Source organism: Medicago sativa, chromosome 7 (genome assembly GCF_051527215.1).
Source record: "Medicago sativa cultivar Bolivia chromosome 7, Bolivia_mono, whole genome shotgun sequence".
In the NCBI taxonomy this organism is placed as follows: domain Eukaryota; kingdom Viridiplantae; phylum Streptophyta; class Magnoliopsida; order Fabales; family Fabaceae; genus Medicago; species Medicago sativa.
The window spans coordinates 37,697,030-37,703,576 of NC_140755.1; the positions used below are offsets into that span (position 1 = coordinate 37,697,030).

Sequence of the window (6,547 nt, forward strand, 5' to 3'; positions counted from 1 at the left end):
ACACCATCTTCTAGAATATCCCATAATTCTTCATCTAAGCGCATGATATAACTATAGAAGTTGGTTTTCCACCACGAAAACTCTTCAGCATCTCCATTGAATTTTGGAATGTTTCCAACACTGGATTTCTTACTATCACTATAATCATGTGAGACATTTTTATAGCTAGTATCACCAGAACCAGTAGGAGGAGGAGTAGACATGTTTTTCTCAGATCTTTGACTGTTGCACGGTTAAGTGTTACACAGCAGACCAAGGCTCTGGATACCAATTGAAGGTGAGAAAAACACAAGAAGGGGGGTTGAATTGTGTTTTAAAAAATTCTTCGTTTCTCCTAAAACTGAACACACTTGATCAGAAGCTAAGTGAGACAGCTTCTGAAGTGGTAATCAGAATCTAAATGCAGCGGAATAAAACAGAGAGAGAGAAGAAGAACGACACAAAGCAATTATACTGGTTCCTTCCACAATCCGGAAGTAGTCCAGTCCCCCTTGCACTTCCAAGGAGATTTCACTAAGAGTAATATCTGATTACAATTGCTCAAGCACACAAGCAAGAGACTTCCTTTGCTCAAGCACACAAGCAAGAGACTTCCTTTGCTCAAAAACACAATCAAGAGACTTCCTGCTCAAGCACAACTGCAAGAGACTTCTAACTAAACAAAATTACACAGAAAATTGTTTAAGGTTGAACACTTGATATACAATCAGAGGTGCTCACAATACAAATCAGATACAGACTCAATGACTTAAGAATTTCTAAGATATGACTTTGAGACACAGAAATTCTAAGTGAATGCAGAACAATTTCAGCAGAGGTTTGGCACTTGTAATAATGTTGTGAGTCTTTCGTTCAGCATTACCAAAACTCTAAGTCTTCACTCCTTTATATAGAGGTGTGAAAGAGACGTTGTGAAATTGCCAGCACATCAAAGAGTCGTTGTTGAAGCTTGATCTTTCACCAATGATCTTTTGCCTGATTTGGTTGTTGTCCTATGAAGAACCAATTTGAAATCCATTCCTTATCCTAAGGAACATCTATGCAGGCGAAGCCGTATTCTGGAGCTGTTTTTTTTTGTCTTGTAGTGTGGACACAAAACAGAGTAGTGGAGAAGGTGGTTGTACAGTTCGTACAATAGTACAATGTCAACGCTTTCGTCCAAATTGCAAGCACATGCCTTCAAACACCTTTGAAATGACCATTGCAATGTTCCACTAATTTTCTGCTATGTTTTCGAATCCAATAGACAGCTTTTGCAGTGATGATTCTTCAATCTTTGAATCTTTGCAAATCCAGTTGATCTTCAGCTTCTGGTGAAATGACTTCTGATGAGGCAGCTTCTGATAACGCAGCTTCTGATAATGTGGCTTCTGGACCTCTTGTCTTCAGGAGCACTATTCTTCAGAAGCACTATATTAATCTTCAGGAGCGGCTTTTCTTCAGGAGCGTTTTTTCTCTTCAGGAGTGAGTTGCCTTCAGGAGCACTAAGCTTCAATCTTGTTGATTCCTTTTGCTCTTTATTTCCTCATTCAGAACCAATAAATGATGTAACCTTTTAATTATGGTCCTGTACACTTGAACAAATATTAGCTAGTCCAATTTACAATTTTTAATACCTTGTTATCATCAAAACTCTTTAAGGTTCATTGTTAAACACATTTTGTTCCAACAACATTCAATTTGGTCCCTACATCACATCATTCATCTTATCAGCCTAAAACAATTGTCACCTCATGACGCAGAATGGAAGCATGTGTTAGCAAGCGCTAAACCTAAAATATAAACACACATGTTGCAAGCGACAAACCTATCAAATAAAGGTTTCCAGAATCCACCAGAATTGAGAGATCTTCTCTAAAATAATATTGAATGAATAAAAGTTATAAAAGTTGTTATTAGGCTACATCTGTTAAGCTTAAATAGAGAAATAATAAACCCTAAAATACTATCGAAAATAACAAATTGAAACAAAAACATAAAATTACTAAAATTGGGATAAAATAAAAATACTATGAAATTACTATGGAAACCCTCCTACATCAGTCTCATCCACCTCTGAAGAACTCGACCCCGAGTTCTCACTATGATAAAGAGCTCCCATGCTTGTTGACTCCTCCGAAGAATAAGAGACCACACTCTTGGATCCCATTGAGTGAAACACAAAGATGGTTTGATTTGGAAAATATAGTAGTTGCCTTTATGTCGTTGAAGAAATGTAGTAGCATGCTGAATACCAGTAGCAACATGTCGATCTGGTGGTATCTTAGACAACGGCGATGGCGATTGAAGATCTGGTGGTTTCAGTGGCGGAGGAGGTATGCCGCACTCTGGCGCCGCTGTGATCTCTCCAATTATCTTTTGAAAACCATAATCCGGTGTTGCGACTTGTAGAGAAAGAGATATTGTCATATTTGTCATGATGTCTGGATAAATCACATTTTTTTTGAAAAGTGACACATCAAGGTTGTGAACATTGCATTCAAATTTTTTTTTTGGGATGATTGAATAATTTTGATTTGTAAATACTCTTCTTTGTATCAGCGTCAAATAGATCTATAGTTCCGCCATTAAAATCCATTGAAGGAGGAACTGCTGTCACAATCAAATTCTTCACCTGGACATATTCATCGGTGACAAAATGTCCTTCAAGTTCTTTAATGTATTCTTCCAATGTGGCAATAAAACTATCAGTAACATTTACATTAGGTAACTGACCCTTAGTTACATTCATATCAAACCACTTCTGATTTACGACACTCAAATTAACCGACTTACCGCTAGCAATACCGACACCATGTGGCTTATCAATAACAATATTAACATCAAGTGGCTTATTTTTATCAACATTAACATTATGATACCTTAGAATATACATTATCAAAACAGAATGTTTAGCAATATCTTTAATCGTCTTAGACGTGTTACCTGCAATTCTGAAAGCATGTCTCAAAAGGTCGATCAAAGAGTAATCTTTGTTGTAACAAAACGGACAACGATATATCAAATTAAAGATTTTAAACTCATAGTAATCATCCTTCAACTTGTTGTAATATCTACGTTCATAGTATCCCAAATCAGATTCACGTGTATGTTTTGATTTTCGGTACATAACAATAGTATGGTTGTTATCACAAACCCTAATAACCGGAATTGGTTCTGCTCCCCTGTTCGAATTGTTGTTGTTGTTATTATTGTTGTTGTTGTTGGTGTTGCCGATGTTATTCAGGTTAGTTGTTAACATCGCCATTTGTGCAGCCAAAGCATTGAGGGCCGGGTAAGAGCCGCGACAACCTCTGCTTTCTTCACCGGTTGATCTCCTATGGCTGATCACGTTAGGAAAAAGAACAGGAGAAACTTGCACTAATACCAACTGACGCAGAACGGAAGCAAGGGTTAGCAAGCGCTAAACCTATAAGATAAACAGTTAGGTTGCAAGCGACAAACCTATCAAATAAGAGTTTACGGAATCCACCAGAATTGAGAGAGCTTCTCTAAAATATTATTGAATGAATAAAAGTTATAACAGTTGTTATTAGGTTACATCTGTTAAGTTTAAATAAGGAAATAACAAACCCTGGAATACTATAGAAAATAACAAACTCAAACAAAAATTGAAAGTTACTAAAATTGGGTTAAAATAAAAATACTATAAAATTACTATGGAAACTCTCCTAGATCATCTCATAAGTTAACAAAAGTTTTTACTTTAGAAAACTAAACGGGTAAGGAGGTACACATTTAGAAACTATTTTGTATTTTAAGAGTCATAGACCGAATTGACAATGAGGTATAAATTCTACTATCAATATTATATTTATCTTTCCCCGAATGAGAGGATCCTTATTCTAATGATAGGATCTTGCTCGTTGACCACGTGAAGATAGTAGGACCTACTATCACAACAATAAAAGAGTGTCAGGTAACTCAAAAGGATGGATTCTTGTATCTTTAAGGTGTAGGACCGAAATGTGCTGTGTCCTCAGAAAAACAAGAATCAATTACACCTTCATTCATCTTACGATCTTCCATTTTCTTGTACTGAAAAAATGACCAAAATCATAGAAATTTTCAATGTATCACCATCTTCACAAGAAGAACTACCTTCAGAAACATCACTTCCTCTTACCTTCTTTGACATACTATGGTTAAGATTACCACCTGTTCAAAGAATTTTCTTCTATGAATTCCCACACCAAGCCTCACTCTTCCTCAACACCCTTCTTCCCAAACTAAAAAAATCACTTTCCATTGCACTTTCTCATTTTTATCCTCTTTTGGGTCATCTCATTTGGCCTCATGATTCTCACAAGCCAATCATTAAATTCATCAAAGGAAACACTCTTTCACTTACCATAGCTGAATCTGATGCTGATTTCAATCATCTTTCAGGTAAGAACCTTTCTGAAGCTACACAAATACATGATCTTTTACCTAACTTGAATATTTCACATGATCAAGCTTCTGTTTTGGCTCTTCAAGTTACCGTTTTTCCAAACTATGGATTTTCAATTGGTATTACTTCACATCATGCTGTTTTAGATGGTAAAACTTCGACTTCTTTTATCAAATCTTGGGCTTACATATGTAAAAATCTTGAAAATGAAGTATCTGAATTAGAATCACCCCTTTGTTTGCCACATGAGTTTTGTCCTTTCTATGATAGAAATGTAATCAAGGATCCAAATGAATTAGACGCAAAATATTTGAGTGATTGGTTAAAGCAAGGTGGAACCAACAATAGAAGCTTAATGGTTTGGGATCTTCAAGTTCCAGAAGATTCATTTAGAGGATTATTTCAATTATCTCGTTTGGATATTGAAAAGCTTAAGGAATTTGTAGTGTCAAAACAAAAGGGTACTAGGAATGAGAAAAAAAACCTTCACTTGTCAACTTTTGTTGTATCCATAGCTTATGCCTGGGTATGCAGAATGAAAGCTGAGAAAATTAAGAACAAAAATGCTCTGATGGCTTTGAATATTGATTGTCGGAATCGTTTAGAACCACCGACTCCTGCAACATATTTTGGAAATTGTATTGGAGGAAGACTTGCAATTGTTGAAACAAGTGAGTTATTGGGGGAAGATGGACTAATCGTGGCGGTTGAAGTGTTAAGTGAAGCTTTGGAAACTTTAAAAGATGGAGTGTTGAATGGAGCTGAAAATTTTTGTTCATCGTTACTTGGCGGTCTTGCAATTTCTGATGTTAAAGCAATTGGTGCTGCTGGTTCACCTAAATTTGAGGTTTATAGTACTGATTTTGGTTGTGGAAAACCAAAGAAAGTTGAAATGGTTTCTATAGATAGAACTGGTGCCTTTTGTCTTTCTGATTGTAGAAATGGTGATGGTGTTGAGATAGGTTTTGTGTCTAACAAAAAAGCAATGGAAGGTTTTGCTTCGCTCTTTGTCAAAGGGATTGCATCTTGAGTTTCTTCATGTCTATGTGTAGACTTTATTGGTTTGCAGGGATAATTTATTTTGATGTTTTTCATTCAATAATTTATATAATTTGAAAGCTTGTAATAGTGTCATGTGACATCTTGTGCTTGGTTCCTAAACAAAATTGATCACTCACACGCATTCATGATTTGCTTGAAAATTATAAGGCAAATTATAAAGCTTACAAATCAATTATCGTATTCAATTTTGTTACTATTCTGGACATTATTTGATGCCCACAAAATTCTAGCCTAAAGTAAACAAGGTCTTTCAAAGCAATTTACTAAATGAAAATTAGGAATACTATATAACCAAGTGGTTGAACAGAAGCGGTTAATCAACTTCGGTTAAGGATGAATCAATCAGAACAAGCAAGTCCAAATCCTAGTGATTGTTATTACATAATAAGGAAGAAGAAGATAACTTGCGTAGCAAGTTACCTAGTTAGCTTAGGGTTTAGTTTCAATCTGCTGTAGCATGCATAGCTTTCTTATTGTATGCTCTCATTTACATATAAATAAGTGTGTAACGAACTATTACAATCAATGAAAATCACTTTCTTCATTCAATAGTTTTAGTTTCATGATATGGTATCAGTTTCTCTCTCCTTTGAGAGTTTGTTACGATCCATTTTCTGATTTCTAACCGTTTCCGCCATTGAAGCTTGAAGCTCAAGCTTCCTCATTTCTTCTATTCTTCTCCATTTTCACTCTGATTCGTCTCTGTTTTGCACGAATCTTCTTGTTCTTGTTCTCAATTTCTTCATTGAGATTTCTTTCTTCAATTTCTGTGCGTGATTCGTTGCAATTTTTTTCTCAAATTCATTTCTGCTTTTTGCATTGCTTCGCCATGGTTCGCAATCAACAAGCTAGTCAAGATACTGAATCTCCCTATTACGTTCATCCGAATGAAAGACCTCACTCTGTGTTGATTTCTCCTAAATTTGACGGTTCCAATTATCTTGCATGGAGCCGGTCAATTCAACGTGCTTTTGGTGCTAAGAACAAGCTTTCATTCATCAATGGAACTCTTCTTGTTCCTGATGATGATGATCTCAACAAAAACGCTTGGGAATGTTGTAATCATCTAGTTCAGTCATGGCTTATAGCCTC

General features: G+C 35.8%; 1 pseudogene across 1 annotated transcript; it reads left to right on the forward strand.

The window, feature by feature from the left end:
• Positions 1-3,945: 3,945 nt before the first annotated feature.
• Positions 3,946-5,658, forward strand: LOC146906067 (phenolic glucoside malonyltransferase 1 pseudogene; annotated as a pseudogene). Its single transcript, XR_015019031.1, has one exon. The product of XR_015019031.1 is annotated as a phenolic glucoside malonyltransferase 1 pseudogene (transcript).
• Positions 5,659-6,547: the final 889 nt, after the last annotated feature.